Source organism: Osmerus eperlanus, chromosome 9, assembly GCF_963692335.1.
Source record: "Osmerus eperlanus chromosome 9, fOsmEpe2.1, whole genome shotgun sequence".
Classification (NCBI taxonomy): domain Eukaryota; kingdom Metazoa; phylum Chordata; class Actinopteri; order Osmeriformes; family Osmeridae; genus Osmerus; species Osmerus eperlanus.
The window spans coordinates 3,486,700-3,502,928 of NC_085026.1; positions in this window are offsets into that span (position 1 = coordinate 3,486,700).

A 16,229-nucleotide genomic window follows, 5' to 3' on the forward strand; every position below is an offset into this window, starting at 1 on the left:
CTGCATACGGCCCATCCTTGACACCGTGTATTACCTCTTTTGGCTCCAAAGCCTTTGCCACATCAGTTCCAATCAGAAGACCGATATCCGCGTTGATCGATGGAATTTGTACACCTCGCAGATGTGGCCACTTATCAACATCTTTTTGTGTTGGAATGTTTTCTTTACTTGCGGGGATAACCTTTTGTGCGAAAACACCTGGAAGCTCGATGAAGTCATCACCTTCTAGGCTACTCACTTCTAGGTCTGATACAGCTTTGCATGAGACTGTCTTTTGGTCTCCCATAGTGGTGAGTAGGATTTTTTCCTTGCAGGTGAAGGTCGTTCGCCAGCTTGTTAGTGCAGAAAGAGGCATTACTCCCTGGATCCATGAATGCATAACAAGTCAGCACCTTGTTGCCTTACTTTGCCTTTACTTTCACAGGAATGATGGCGAGGACATTACCTGTACCCCCGACCCCAGTCTGAGAGCATGCTTCCCCTGCATCCACGAATCCACTGACAATAGTTTGCTCTTCCTTTGGAGACTCCTTTTTGGCCCCTGTGAAGCCTCTTCCTTTGGTAAGTCTTTAAATTTCTGCTTTATGTGTAAGAACGTAGGGTGTGTCGCTGAACATATCTGACAGCTCTTCTTTTCTTCACAGGCGTTACTCATGTGTCCTCCTATAAGACAACTGAAACAAAGTCCTTTGCTCTTAAGGAATTCAAGCTTTTCTTTGTGCAGCCTTTTTTGGAGTTTGTTGCACTGTTCCATATGATCTCCCTGACAGAAGATACAAGGTTTCATGAAGGCTTTGTCCTTGTTTGTTCCCTTCTCCTGAACTTTCTTGTTTCCGGCACCAGCGGCATCTTTCTCAGCTTTCTGTTCTTTTACTTCAGTGGCTAGTGTTGTGATGTTTTTCTTTCCACTCGACCTTTCAGTCTGGTGATTTGTTTGTCCTGAGATTTCACCAAATACAGGGTGTGCTGCCATTTCAGCCTGTGCGTTGATAAATGACACTACGTCTTTGAACTTTGTCCGCCGATCTTGTTTTTTCTGAATGTCTATGGCGACACTCCTAAATCTCTCTCTAAGCCTGTATGGGAGCTTTGAGATGATGGTGCGCATGTTAGCAGCATTTTCCATCTCCTCTAAGTACTCCAGATCTGACATTGCATTATTGCAGTTTGTCATAAAGAGGGCGTATGCTTCAAGTGCTTTGGTGTCATCTGCTTTAATGGCAGGCCAGTTTAAAGCCTTGTCAGATATGCCATGGATATCTTATATTTATCACCAAAGCGTTCCTTTAGCAGTCTCTTGACTTCAGGGTAACCCTGATCTGGATCCATATGAAAACAACTGCGCACTAAGTCATTAGCCTGCCCATTTGTGTGCTGTTCTAGATAGTAAAGCCGATCTTTGCTGTTTTCAGTCTTGCTTTCTATGTGGTGCTCAAAGGCTCTCATGAAGAGACGATATTCTAATGGATCTCCCTTAAAAACTGTAATGTTCGGTGATGGCAATGTAGATAGCCTTTGCTGCTTTATTAGGCTTTCAGTGATGTCGTTTTGCCGTTGCATGACGGTAACCAGGTTATCTGTGTGATTATCTGAAGTGACAGGAGCTCGTATCACATCTATGCCTCTTCCACTAGTGTGGCTATGCCAAGTTCCACCGCTAGCTACACTTCTCTTACTGTGGCTGACATCACGTTTCCTTGGCTCGGACATCAATATTTCCACTCTACTGCCTTTGGTTCTACGTGACACATCTGAACTTTAATATTTTCTTAATACGGCTAATCGGGCATCAGTTGCAGCGAGCCCTGCTTGCAGCTCCAACTGTTCTTTTTCAACCTTGAACTGTAGCTCGTGCTCCTCTAAAGTCTGTCTTTTTTTCAACGTGGCTGATTTGGCTAACAGAGCAGCTCTCTCCAATTCAACCTTTAAGCGCTCAGCAGGAGCTGAGGATGTTGCAGAAGTAGCAGAAACAGACTTAGATTTTCTAGAGTTCCTGGATGTGACTGACACACCATCTTCAGGATATATCTGCTCACTAACCTTGTTAGCTTCTTCTCTGCGTAGTATTGCATTATGTATCCATGCATCCACTTCTTGCACAAATTCTTTGTGCTCATTATTTCTTGGCTCAAACCAATCCCTTTGATCTGCGTTCAAATTCTCTACGCATTCAATCTGGCGGAGTTTGTCTTTAACGTCAGCATTTATTTAACTGAATTCCTTTATCAGTGTTTCATACTTACATTTACATTTATGCATTTAGCAGATGCTTTTATCCAAAGCGACTTCCAAGAGAGAGCTTTACAAAAGAGCATAGGTCACTGATCATAACAACGAGATAGCCCCAAACATTGCAAGCAGCCAAAACATGAAGCATACATTGTGGAAAACCAAATAAGTGCCAAAGGGAAGAACCATAAGAGCATGCAGTTAAACAAGTTACAATTGAACCTGTTGGTCCATACTTGGCCAACAATCCCTTTGCTATGATTTCCACATTTGCATCATCATCCATTAAAGCATACAAGTCGTTCTTTTTCTCAGTAAATTGTCCTAGTATGGCTCTTCTGGAGCTTATTTTTGTTTGCAGATCGTGTTCCAGTGCTTTAAGTGTTGGTTTAACCACTCGCGTTTCCTCAGTTAGACTTACCGTGGCTTCTGTTCCTGTCTCCGTCATGATTGCTTTGATAGTCAGTCCATTTTTTTTACAGGTTCCACTTGCAACAGTCACGCAGCAGCAACGACGAGCTTGTTGAGACCGTTAGCAATCCACTCATCGCTCACCAGCCACGAGCACAGCACATGATCAGTCCCTATGTTCCATTTTCCACAAAGGCTCGTTGTCCAATGTCAAGCAGGTTTTCTTACTAATGTAGAGGTTTGAAATCTTAAGATATGCAATGGCTTACGCTGTAACTATCTAACATTATTCCAAGCAGCTAATCCCATTTGAAAACCCAGCAACACAGTCCAATAAATCCGCCTCCGCAACGTTGTTGAAATAAAAGATAATAATCTCTGGTTTTTATTCCTTGGTTTCCGATTTACAAGAGAGAATGTGAGCCTACTAATACACTTATTATAGTTGCTAATGAGATAAAAAGAAATTCTTAATAGAAATAGCTAGAAGTTAGCAGTTAACAGGTAAGAAAACCGTTCGCTTCCACAGCTCTCAAGATCTGAATCACACAAAATGAAAATCAACGTAACGTAGGCTGGTTCTTAAAGAGGCAGTACATTATTTTACCAATATGTACAAAATCCTATAAAAACGTGAATTCTAGTATGCTTTTAACATTTTATGAATCATTTAACAGGTTAACCATTACATGAACTTCCAAATGAAATTACTTACCATTTTAACATTAAGTCTTATTCACATTACTATGAATTGTACTTTGGCCTCTACACCCAGAATGCAATGTTCAAGGTCATGATGAATTACCTACATTGTGTGGAAACAATCCTGTCCTTTATAGCGGCAACTCGGAATGCTGACTTGGAACTCCATTTACAAGCTGGAGAAGCACTGAGCAAGCTGTTCTTTGCCATGGACCGCATCAAGTACAAGCGACTCTGGCCAAGATACATTGCAGACATGCATGACTTGAGGACCAATCACCCTCAGACATGGGAGGAACTACGAGCAGGCAATATGTCAGTCACCAAGTCAACACCTGAACAAGCTATGAACATGAAGATTAGCTCTGGGATCATTGGCATCTCAATGCCAATGCCAGGCAGAGATTTTTCATGGTCACACCAGAACTTTCTCGTCTGTCGAAAGAGTTCAAGAGTTTGACATGGAAGCTGACAGAATCACAGAGCATCATGAGCTTGGGCCAAGTGCAGTCAAGAGGGCACATGATACAATCGACAAGATCAAGGCAGCCATACTCAGCCATGGAAACCCCTTTACCACTAAAGCTGACAACCTGCACAATGTGATCACGCAAGCCTACATCCCAGATGAGTATGTTCAACAGATCTTGAATGCTGATGTCACTGGCCAGAAGTTATACGAAGACTATGTGTCAGAGCGTATCATTGGAGATGTCAGCCTCTGGGCCCCTGTGAAGAAAGAGAACAACAAGATGTTCCTGTCTGGGAACAAGAAGATTATAGTGAAACTCAGAGACAATACTGTGGATCTGAAGGAGACCAAGGACCTTTTTGCAAGGCTGATGCTACTTGCCAGGTCACACCGAGACATCAACCAGAAAGAGGCCATAGGAAACTATGAATTCACCCTGACACCAAGGGCACTGTTCGCTCCTGATGGAACAATTCTGCCATGCCATGACAAGTCCAAGTTAATCCATCTACTTGAGAAGCTGACAAAAGAAGACATGCCCCATGAAGACCAGCAGCTGCCTCAAGTTGGAAGTTCTACTCACCAAGATACAATGGATCCAGGACTCACAGACCTCACATCTTCTGATCAGCCAAGTTGGAAGATAGCACTGGTGGACGGTATGGTGCTTGTGCAGAAGCTGAGCAAAAAAACAGCGACTGTATTGACAGTCAAGGATCTGAGTGGCTGCTTCAATGACAGACTGATGCAAATAACACAAGATTATGATGAAATCATCCTTGTGTTTGACACATATAGGGCAGATTCTCTGAAGAGTGCAACTAGAGCTAAACGAAGACAAGGAAAAGCTTCTATTCAGTATCAAGTCAGAGATGACACAAACATCAAACACATCCCAATGAGCAGGTTCCTCTCCCATGACAAGACTAAGAGTGATTTGACTGAATATCTTGCTGCCAAAACTCTGGAGTACAACAAGGGATCCTCCAAGCTGATCATCACATCTGCTTCTGGGCTCACTAGGAGCAACAAAGACCTTGTCTTTGAAGAAAACAACCATGAAGAAGCAGACACACTGCTGATCCACCAGGCTGTGCTGGCTTCACAGCGAAACCCACATGATGCACAGTTGGTGTTTTTCTCACCAGATACAGATGTTTTAGTGGTAGTCACAGCAAACTATGATCTCATGTTGAAGAACACGTCCATTTCTATGGCCTCTGGTGTTGTGCAGATTGAACCACTGTGGCGAGCTCTAGGTAAAGAAAGAGCAAAGGCTTTGCCAGCCTTCCATGCATTCACTGGGGCTGACAACACATGAAGGTTCTCCCGCATAGGCAAGGCAACCTGGCTGCAGGTCTACCTCAAAGCAGATGAAGATATTGTCAAAGCTCTGCAGATGCATTTGGATGAAGCAGATGTGACAGAAGGAATGCTGTCAGCCCTGGAATCCTTTACATGTGCAGCTTACACACCCAAGGGGATCAACATCAAGGCAATCCCTCAACTGCGATGGCATATCTTCTGCAAACACGGCAGAAAGTGACAAGCTCCCTCCAACACTTGGAGTTCTGAAGCAGCACATCTTGAGAGTCCATGTTCAAACAACAGTATGGGCACATGCAGCCATTGCTCTGCAGGATCCACAACTGGATCCTCTGCAAAACGGATATTTCAAACACTCGGATGGCATGCTCAAACCAGTGACCACAGAGGTCCTCCCAGCCCCAAGGCCATCCTTGAGTTGGTTCAATGCAAATGTAAATCTGACTGCTCTTCTGGGAGGTGCTCCTGCAGAGCTAAGGACTTACCCTGCAGCAGCCAGTGCCAGAACGATAACGATTCCCAAGCCGTGATGTATGAAAGCGATGATGATGTATAGAAACTGTCTTATTAAAAAGGTTGCTTAATCATACTGTGGTCTAAATGTGCATGTCGATAGTTCGAGAACATCCATGTTTTACATTAGCTAATTTTAAACTCTTCAATAAAAGGAACTCCGAGTTATCTGACCAACTGCTTGTGATAACAAGCAGTAACAAGTGACTACACCGGGTCATTTTTTACCCACTTATGCATCTATGGGTTAATGTGGTAAAGTCTTGTAGCTTTGTAACTAGCACCATTGGATTCCTTGACCCTGAAAATATGGGTTTAGCAGTTAAAATCAATATTCCAGCTTTTTCAGAAGCCGAGATATTATAAATTAATGTTTTACGGCGGCCATTTTGTTTTAATTCAATATGGCAGCCACAGACATCTGGTCAAATGTAATGTGCTAAATGTAATGTGCTAAGTAATGCTGGATTTCACAGGGGTGTTACAGTAATTTCACCAACACATATAGCTAAAGCAGTGTTGCTCAACCCTGGTCCTCAGGGCACCCCTGTCCTGCATGTTTTAGATGTTTCCCTGCTCCAACACACCTGATTCAAATGAATGGATCGTTATCTAGTTATGCAGAAGCCTGCTAACGACCATTCAAATGAATGGTCGTTAGCAGGCTGTAGAGCATGTAAGCATGTAAAGGCCGAATTATACTTCTCCGACTCCGTTACGGACAGACGGACGGAGTCGGACGGATTGGTTGAATTTATAGTACTCCGAAGGCTGTGGGTGCTGAAAACAATTCACCGCCAGAAGAGTAGTTAGGTGGCGCAACGTTTTTTTGTAAGTCGACGTCGAGTGTTTATTTACCTAGGTTTTCGAGAAGTCGGACCAAATGTACAAATTAGCCGTTTCATCAATAAAATACGCACATTTTCAGCAACTACACTGCCCATTTATCGTCACATTTTAATTCAGATGCTGATTTACATGTACTGTTTAGCTGAAATATGAATTGTAAAAACATACGGTTCTTAATACGGACCAATCACAGCCAAGGGGTATCCGTAAAATGACGGACGGACAGACGGATAGTCAGGAAAATCAGGAGGTGCACGTAGAGCTCTCCGAGGGGCTCGGAGAGGGCATGGAGAGGGCGTTCCTTGACGGAGAGGGCGTTCCCTGTCTCCGTCTCCGTAAAAACGCAGAAGTATAAATCGGCCTTAAGAGTGAAAATGTAGCTCTGGAGAAGTTTTTCTGTATTTTGTATGGCAACATGTACAGTGGGGTCAGTGTATACAAATAACCTACTGCACAATCAATTTTGCTGTTACAATCTAAGTGCACCACATTTTATTTGAAAATTAGTTGACATACATTGCATGCTTATTAAAAGCACAGACAGGATGGGCAGGGCAGAGGAGAGGATGGGCAGGACAAAGAAGACTTATAATCTGATGTGGAATACCATGCACCTCTAGTTGTCCGAGTGTCTGCTCCCATGTTTTCTTTCCATACGATAAGGTAAACTATGCAAGATGCCTTTCTTCTTACTGTCTGGAGATGAACAGTCTGTAGGACATACATTTTGCATATACCTACAGGTACAATTTGGGGATTTTGTTGCTCAGAGACAACAGGAGTATGGTTTTGCAAACACAGCCAACAGAGACTCCAAAACTAAAATTGGACTGACTGGATTCTCCCGAAACAAAGATGCAGTGCATAGATGCACCCATGGGCGGAAATCCCGGGGGGGACAGGGGGGACACAACCCCCCCAATCCTGGGAAAAATATGATTTGTCCCCCCCAATAAATCACTGTAAACATAACTATGTAATTTCAACAACATTGATAATATGCAATGAAAGCGCTTTGCTGATTATGGACACAATAGCGCTTTTTGAAGTTTAAAAAGATTTCGAACCCCGCCCTTGGTCCCACAATGGTTTGATCCACAGCCCCAGCCCTCAGCAGTGATGCAGGTGCGTGTGTGAAAATCGGACAGTATCTGTTTGTGTCGTTGGTGGCTGATGTCCAGTAAGTAGTTGTAATATCTGAAAAGGTGACTTGAGTGTCTACCATTTGAAATGCACGTGGCTAACGTGAAATTAATCCAGTTAATCGCACCATAGCGATTTCACTATGTTGGCTGGGTTCACACACACTAAACTAGCTGCATTTGCATAGCTAGCAAACAAACCGATAGAGAAAACATTAGCTAGCACTATTCCATTTGGCGTCGTCAAAAGATGGAAACTTTGCTATCGTCAATGTAATCCAAGATCAGCACGGATATTGTAGTTCTTCTAAATCCATTTGCCATGCTTAGCGATACTGAACAGAACTATACTATATTCCCACCATTGTCATAATTATCTTAAATGGTCTTGTTGCAAAAGCTAAATCGTCTCTAGGGACTTTGAAGCACCTGTGTGCCGATCTGGAGTAAACTGGCTATAACAAAGATGATGGCAAATACCACACAAACGGAATTGGGGCTCGCTAGCTGCATATTCAGCTATTCTGGGAAGCCAGCCAAATATAAAACCAAAACATGAATTATATTAAAATGACAAAAGGTTGCAGTTTGCGTTGTGTAAAGGGTGAACTCATACAGCTGTCAATCCAGCTGTCAATGCAATCCGTTTCACCTTTCCTAACTGACTGTCTAGCTACCTGGTAGATCGAAGCCTATTCTAGAAGAATGGTAATAAATGATAAAAGCCCAACTCCTACTGTAAATAACCTGTACATTGTGTGTGCGGCCAGCATGGTAGAAAAATTGCAGAAAAAAGAAAGACGGACATCAGAGCATTTCAGGACACCAAAACGCAAAGAAAGAACCCTAGTGGCCTAATTTCAAAGACTATTTGATAAAATTTTCATAAAAATGATGTGAAATGTGCTAAAATAAGTTTGTTGAGTCTCTTGTTTGGCAACATGACGGGTTCCTCTTCTCTAGACTTGTAAAATAGGGACATAATTGGACAATGCCATGGATACCCCCACTCTCTACTTAAACTGGTGACTGAACCAAGATTAATTTGAGGCAATGGTATTGTTGTTGTGATTAATTGTGTAGTATTGGGTACTGGTAGTTAGGAGGATGGCAAACATCTTATTTCTTTTCTAGGAGACAGACTGTGTGTCAGTGAGGGTGGTGAAAGGGAAAGAGCCAGGGAGAGACTTCAGATGATAGTGTCACAGCCATGGCAGGACCGGGGGTCAACCTTTTTGCCAGCAGCACCAGTATAGGAGAGAGTGGCACAGCACTGTCTAGTCACCTCAGCGGTGGCACAGAACCATATCAGCCACACCCACAATTTATAGAACCGCAGACTTTTGCCAACAAAGTGTTGACATTTCAAGAGAAATGGTTTTGCGATTTCCCCCGACTTTATGATGGTTCAATTGAGATTATTTTAGATGAGACTGCACCATGCCCATTGTAATTACATAAACTGCACCCATACAGTGTACAGTACATACTGGCCTTTCTTGGTATTGCTGGTTGTAAATACTGTACACCTGGATTCATACTTGACTGATAAGAAACACTACTATAACTACATTTGAACAAGTTGAGACAACCCTTCAGTTACTAACTATAAATGATCCGGGAGTATTAATTATGGTTCCTCAATATACATTTAACATATTACAATGTAGGCTGTGTTACAACAGTCATTTTGGTGTCCCCCTCAGAAATTGCTCTTGAGAAAATGTCATATAAATGTCCCCCCCAAAGTTGATAGCAGATTTTCGCCACTGGATGCACCACATCACTCCAACACAGTGAACTGCATGAATCATGAAAAGATAAAAAGGATATTCAAAACATGTCAACAATGTATGATCAACCCATTTGACCAAACATTAGAGGGAGAAAGTCACATAACATCATGAAAACTAGCTTCAGATGCTGTTGTCAGTGACCTTTTTGAGGCTGAAGAGAGAGGAGACAATGCCTTTGTAGAGTTTGTACAATAAAGGCTATAGAGTGAAGAGATTAAAAAACTTCTCTTTAGGGCCCAGTTTCCCAGACATGGATTATGCCTAGTCGTAGAGAAAGAGAATATTTCAATGAAGATCTCCATTGAAAATGTTTTTAGTCTAGGACTAGGTTAAATCCATGTCTGGGAAACTGGGCCTAGATGTTTAAGGACAGAGCAAGAAAGACAATGACGAAAGTTAAAGGTCGGGAAATAACAGACCGAGACCTATCGCTTGTTTGATTATGTTGACACAGCTCAGTCTCCCATCTTCAGTCAGCTCAGGGTCCCATCACCAGCCAGCTCAGTCTACCATCTCCAGTCAGCTCAGGGTCCCATCACCAGCCAGCTCAGTCTACCATCTCCAGTCAGCTCAGGGTCCCATCACCAGCCAGCTCAGTCTACCATCTCCAGTCAGCTCAGGGTCCCATCACCAGCCAGCTCAGGGTCCCTTCACCAGCCAGCTCAGTCTACAGTACACTCAACAAGAGGTAGACACAAGACAGCTTACACCCTCTACCTGGAACACCCTCTACCTGGAACACATTATAGCATCAGATGTTTAAAAACAGTCCAAATCGGATGTTGTGTATTACTTTTTACAGGGTTTTTGGAACTTGCAAGGGCTACCCCATTCAGGGTCAGCCAGTGTCGATTTTAAGTCTCCACTAAACACAACAAGAGGAAGAGCCAAGATTACACAAACACTTTCAACATGCTATATTATGGTATTCGTTGTATAAAAACGTCTCAATAATGTTCTCATATTTCTTTGTGTTTTTTTTGCTATCCTGAGCACAGCCAGCTAAATCTCCAGTGTCAGTGAGTGCCCAAAAGTTTTAATCACCGCCAAAAAATGAAGAAAATAAGGTAAATTAAAGACAGACAGTGACACGGAAAGCAAGTATTTAATTAAAGCTCAACCGAGCTACCATTGTAGACACATGGTCACTTAGGTTGTTTTTACTATCAGCTGATCCTGTTACAAACCATTCGATTAGCTAACAAGATGATACACAAGTTCTGGTTGGTTGGAGAGTTAGGTAGTTGCCTGAAAGTTGTTAACTTTGAACAGAAAAAATTTGCAAGAACTGGATATTCCAACAAACGAAAATGTTTTAAGAAAAAAACGATGTTGATAATATCAAAAATCCAGCTCCTCCATCGACGAGACAGGTAATTTCAAAAACTAAAGCAGATATGCGGGCTCGGCCCACCACCCACTATGGGGGAAGTGATATTCCTGTGCAGGGATGCTTAAAAGCTAATGTAGCATTTGGGAGCCGCAATACTGACACAGACCTCTACATCGTAAAGCATGGGTCTGCAGTGTTAGGCGGAGACTTATTTTATGCATTTAAAATGCAGATAACAGACGGTCAAGTCACTTTAGCCCCCTGTGTCCAGTTTGACCCTATGGTTGCAAAAGTGAAAGCGGAGGCATTAGGATGTGCTAAGGCAAGGGTTTTCAGAGTGTGAGGCCCGCCTCCTCTGGGGGGGTGCCAAAGAGTTTTAGGGGAGGCGATTGCCTGATAAAGTTGCTAACTTTGAACTAAGCTACAGAAATAAATTGCAAGAATTGGATGTGCCAACAAACGAAAATGTTTTAAGAAAAAAACGATTCACTGTCTTAAGTAACGTTTTTAAATACATCAATGATACATATCTGTAAAAAAATTCAAGTCAATTTGACCTTTTCTTAAAGAGGAGATCGATTTTGAAGGTTTTTGCAAAATGTCGCTGTACAGGAAAATCCATCATGGCGGACCTTATGGGTCCTTGAGGCTTTTTTGTTCCCCATGAGAAATAAGGCAAGTATACAATTTTCAGGCATTTTGGAGTAATGGGGCGCTGGGGAAATCACGTACACTTTGAGCGTGACTTATAGCGCCACCTATGGGCGTAGGTAGGCCACTAGCTGTCTGGGGGTCGTGAGTGACCTGTTGTATCATTGGGCCAAATTTGAAACAATCGGGTCGAGGACTTTTTGAGCTATTGAGTCATTTAGCGCAGAAGAGGAAAAATAATAATAAGAATACTAACAAAAACAACATGTTCCCTCCTACCGGAAGAACCCTAATAATAAGAATACTAACAAAAACAATAGCTTTCTTCCTACCAGAGGAACCCTAATATTAGGAATACTAACAAAAACAATAGGTTCCCTCCTACCGGAGGAACCCTAATAATACCAACAATTACAATAGGGTTCCTCCTGACAGAGGAATCCTAATAATACCAACAATACCAATAGGTTCCCTCCTACCGGAGGAACCCTAATAATAATACTAACAAAAACAATAGCTTGGCCCCTAAATACGTAGAAACCCTCTAGGTGGCTTCCCAGCTTCGCTGCTTGGCCACCAATAACAATAGGGTTCTCCTACCAGAGAAACCCTTATTACTGTGTGTGTAGTCTACTTCGTTCCGAAATTCACAGACAGGCGGGAGATGCTGTCTCAACCCAGTGAGAGGTCCGAGGACCTAAGATCAGGAGACTGGATTGTGGTGACGGATTTGAAACGTAAAGTCCTGGAAATGACCCGAGGTGGATGGGGTCATTCCTGGCTAGTATCAGAGGTGATCAAGGAGATAGCATGGTACACGTGAGCAGAGTTGGGTAACGTTACTTTTTAAAGTAACTAATTACAGTTACTAGTTACATTTCTTGTAAAGTAACTAGTTACGTTACTTAGTTACTTGCTGTAGAGAGTAAGCGTTAAGTTACTTTTGCGTTACATTTAGAAAAGTCTTTTATTTCTAAGACAATTCACCTTGGTCACTCTTATGCCCAGAAGGCACATTTAATGGGTTGACCTCAGGAATGGCACATATTGTACTGAATATTCAGTGTCACTCGCATATAACATGATCAATCCTCATTATACAGCATGATGGATTAAGGTAATAATCCACCATGAGGAAAAGAAATATTTGCATGAAGTTCTTGAATCAAGAAACTCTTTAATCAATAAAGAATTTTGTAAAATGCAGGCAGAAGTCTAGTAGTTAGCTAGCTCTACAATTTACCAGGGCTATGTCTGAATCTAGGAGCAAAACGAAGCTAAGCTATTGCTAGGTATATGGTAGCAAAATGGTGTTCACTTCACTTATGTACTGAACCAGACTATTTCACTAACTGTAATATAAACTAGGGTGACCAGATTTGGGTTTGTGAAAAAGAACCTTGCATCGACGTTGGGGGGTGCTGGTCGTGTATTGCAAAATGACAGGTGTCTTTACAGTCAGAGCTCGTGCAAGAAGGTGGAACATAAGGGAGATACCCTTTCCAACACTTGTAAGGGCGTAATAGTTTGTGAAAGACCCAGAGAAACACAAACATCGGACGAGAAAAAATCCTGGACAATTATGGAATCCCTGCCGGACGCATTTTTTAGGTCTCAAAAAGAGGACCTGTCCGGTTAAAAGAGGACTGTAGCAACCCAGGGGCCTTGAAGGCCCGATTCACAATGAAATAGGACTCAGACATGCGGCGTTAACATAAATTGTCCTTTCAATAACGGATCTCAGGGTAAGGGTACTGGGACAAACTTCAAATCAGGATTCTTCCCGTCCGGGGTCTGTTTGCCTTCATGGGGTGTGGTCCTGTGGGGGGTAAAAGCAGAGCGAGAGGTCAGTCGTCTCTTGTCTGCACAACGCTCCTCCAGGGTTGTCTCTGGTCCCTTCTCTCCCCCTGCGGCCTTGGGTTGGCTCCCTTTATGCCCTCCCCTGATCAGCTGATGGGCTGCAGGTGTGACATGTGCCAAGTGCTGCAGCATTTCGACAGGCAGATAGACTCCTTCTATCACCTCCCCTAATTTAAGTCTATGGACCCGCCTTTTGTGCTGGATTGGTTGGTCTGATTTCCCTGGTTTGCTACAGGACGTCTGGTCACCCTATATAAACCTAAACCGCTATTACGTAGGCCTACTGTACATGCAAGTCTTAAATAACTATTTAGCTGGTCGGCTCTATGACGCCGGGTTTGTTGGTGTAGCTACATCGGTTCAATTAATGAAGTCCACGAATCATACAGATGTTCCTTGAAGTTTATTTTATATCTCTCTCTCTCTTCAACTAACAACGTGAAAACTAAGAAAATAAAAGACAAAAGTTTGAATTATTGATCTGCCATCTTAGGTGGGCTAAATGGCGCAGCACACATTGAAACATGCACAAACTTAATCACTTTACAAACTTAATTACATTACATCATGGCTCCAATCAAATATAAAACACATTGATGGCAAAATAAATGAAATAAAATACTGTGTACGCCTTTGTTGAACCATGTGCAGATTTTCGTTGTGACTTGTTAGTTTCTTCTGCAGCCATTACCTCTTCTCTGACCCACAATGCCCTCTGGTCACATGACTCGATCAAATAAAAGCATTAAACCGGAAAATAAAACATATTTCTTATTTAGTAAACCTTATTATCCTTTGTTAAATTAAAACAGATGACTTTACATTAAATAATTCTTGAAAACTGAAACCTGTCTCTCCAAGACAGTTACAGTTGGGCTTGTGAGACTGCTCACCAAAAGAACGAAGGGGAACCCACTTGTCTAGCAGATTAAGACATTTTCTTAGGTACCTAGCAAAAAGTAGCCTCAACTTTCCTAGACTTTTAGCTACATGCTGAGGGCTTGCAACCAAAAGACTAAATTGAGTAACATGTTACTTGTTTGAACAAGGAACTAGTAACAGATTCATTAAATTAAATAAGTAATGCGTTAAGTTACTCGTTACCTAACAAAAGTAGTCTGACTACATTGCACGTGAGTCATTACAAAGCGTGCATTTTGTTTGATAGCGTCAAATCAAGGAAACTCTGCGCTGTACCTATAGTACAGTCCGTTGAAGTTGCTGTTTTAATCAACTAGACTACATTGCCTATGAGAAGATTATACAATCACCATGCACACACAATCATGGCATCCATTTTAGCAAATTGGACTTTGTGATAGAGAAACAATGGAATTGGGAATGACGTTCCGTCTTGTATGTTGAAAAACGTATGAACAATTCTAAATGGTGCTATAATTATGGATGTAATGATTTAACTGTTTCATTGGTAACAATGCAAATGTTAAATATATTCAGAAGTGAAGTTTTAATCTCGATATAAGTTAGAAATTCAAATGAAACAATACTGTTTCATTTATGTGACTTGATGAAGTAGTTATTGGGAGTTGCATTAAAGCTTAATGTTTTGTTTTTGAGAAACCAGTTTGTACTACTGAAAGTTGATATTCATTTGAAAAGAAAACGACATTGAGAACATGTAATGAGATTTCAGGATGCGTGCTAAAGTAGTATTTTATCATCAGGCCCAAACGTAATACGCAGATTTTTTTTCACATTTTCTGCGGTTATTCAGACTGAAAATCAGCGGATAATCCGTGGAATTCCGCTAGCCTTCCTGTTCTTATGTCGGAGCGACCGAAGATGTTCCACAACAGTTTGATGGCGAATATGGTCGATTGACTGTTGACAGACTTTGCAAAAAAGTATTGATCCATCCTCATAAAGATCAGCTGAAAACTCCCTGGCCCTGTCTCTTGCTGTAATTCTGGTCGATAAGTGTTTCCTTTTCAATTCTTAGCATTTTTAGCTAACGTTTTAATAATAGAGACGTAATATGAGTTGAAAGTTTATTTAGATTTTGCCTCAGACCAATGCGTTCTACTTGAAAATCCGCAGGTTTTCGTCGGAATTCTGCACCCGCGTATTCCGTTTGGGCCTGTTTATCATGCAGAGGTTGTAAAGTATTAGCAGCAGGCTGGAGAGAAATGTCTGTTGACCTGAGGTCCTGTTTGCTCTGTAAGAGATCACCTTCGGGGGAGGGGGAGCTTCTTTTGTCATCTATAAAATGGAGATAAGTTTGCAGGGGAGTACATCTGGAGACAATCTGGGGTGACTTAAGGGTTAAACAGGTTTTTGTTAGGTTAAGTTTATGACTCCCTGACCTGGAGAGAACTGCTTATCACCAAACCTGGAGAGGAAGAGCATAATCAGGGCCTGGTTTAGACTGTTTTAGAAGAGACTGACGTTTACTGAATGGTTGATTGTTTTAGTGATGACCATGTAGACAACAAGTATGCATGTTCTTATATCCTGATAATTTCTGTATTGATTTATTTGTTGCAATCTTTGTTTCTATTAGACTTTGTGTCATGAAGGAGACCTGAGATTTTGTCCAGGTCTGCCGGTGGATGCATCAGACATCAAATGACGACTCTGCTGAGTGATGAAGGGTTTTTATCACAATACCATGGGTTTCCCCGTTATGTCCAAGCACTCACACTACTAAACTATAATGCTGTATAGTCTTATTGATTATTACACATCGGTTCATTTTTATGAATTATTTTGATTTACATTTAGTCATTTAGCAGATGCTCTTATCCAGAGCGACTTACAGTAAGTACAGTGACATTCCCCCGAGGCAAGTAGGGTGAAGTGCCTTGCCCAAGGACACAACGTCATTTTGCACGGCCGGGAATCGAACTGGCAAACTTCTGATTACTAGCCCGATACCCTAACCGCTCAGCCACCTGACTCCCAAGATTTTTTAATGTATTTTTGAT